The 735-nt window shown below is 58.2% G+C and overlaps 1 protein-coding gene across 1 annotated transcript in view; it reads right to left on the bottom strand.

Moving 5' to 3' along the window:
• WSCD1 (WSC domain sialate O sulfotransferase 1) overlaps positions 1–94 on the bottom strand; it is a 40,463-nt gene extending 40,369 nt beyond the window's left edge. Inside the window, exon 1 of the mRNA XM_024737333.1 lies at positions 8–94. The gene's annotated coding sequence lies outside the window, so the exon portion shown is untranslated. The remainder of the gene's footprint in view (positions 1–7) is intronic.
• Positions 95–735: the final 641 nt, after the last annotated feature.

Below are 735 nucleotides of genomic sequence, written 5' to 3' on the forward strand. Positions count from 1 at the left end.
CACTCACCCCGCAATCGCGACCAGCTGGGGCGGCCGCTCCGGCGGCCACGCGCCCGCCTCCCTGGGGCGCCGAGCCCGCAACCCCGCAGTGCCCGGAGCCTAGGCAAAATACACACCCCGGGCGAATGCATTGGCGCTCACACCAACACGCGTCTACACAAGCACACAGGGCACGAGCACGCCGCCACACTCGCTCAAACCCTCGAGGACACACGCACACTGATTCAAACACACTGAATCACTGCTTCACAGACACCCTGACACCTACACTCACACACACACACACACACACACACACACACACACACTGGGCTCTGTCTTGCTGGGGCACTATGACAGGCACACCTGTACCTCCAGCCACCCAGTTTGTAGCGCTCTGATACCAACTCACAGAAGCAGACACACGCTGGATCACTGTCCCATGCAGAGCTAGACACTGACACCCACATCCTTACGCATGCACACACAAACGCACACACACACCGCTGTCTGAGACAGTCACCCACAGAATCACTACCCCACAGACAAATACACTGACACTATCTCCTATGCCTACACACTCAGGACTCTACCGCCAGCTACTACACTGCCCCACACAGACCTACGGTGACAAATCCACACCTAGGTATAGCCGCCCACGCACCGGAGTCCACTGACAGACACACTGTTGTACAGAGAGTCGTACTGGGCATTGGCCTGCAGGCATACACAGAGACACACACACACTGAGGCGGA

The sequence above is a fragment of the Neophocaena asiaeorientalis genome, unplaced genomic scaffold, assembly GCF_003031525.2.
Source record: "Neophocaena asiaeorientalis asiaeorientalis breed wild unplaced genomic scaffold, Neophocaena_asiaeorientalis_V1.1 scaffold129, whole genome shotgun sequence".
Taxonomy (NCBI): Eukaryota; Metazoa; Chordata; class Mammalia; order Artiodactyla; family Phocoenidae; genus Neophocaena; species Neophocaena asiaeorientalis.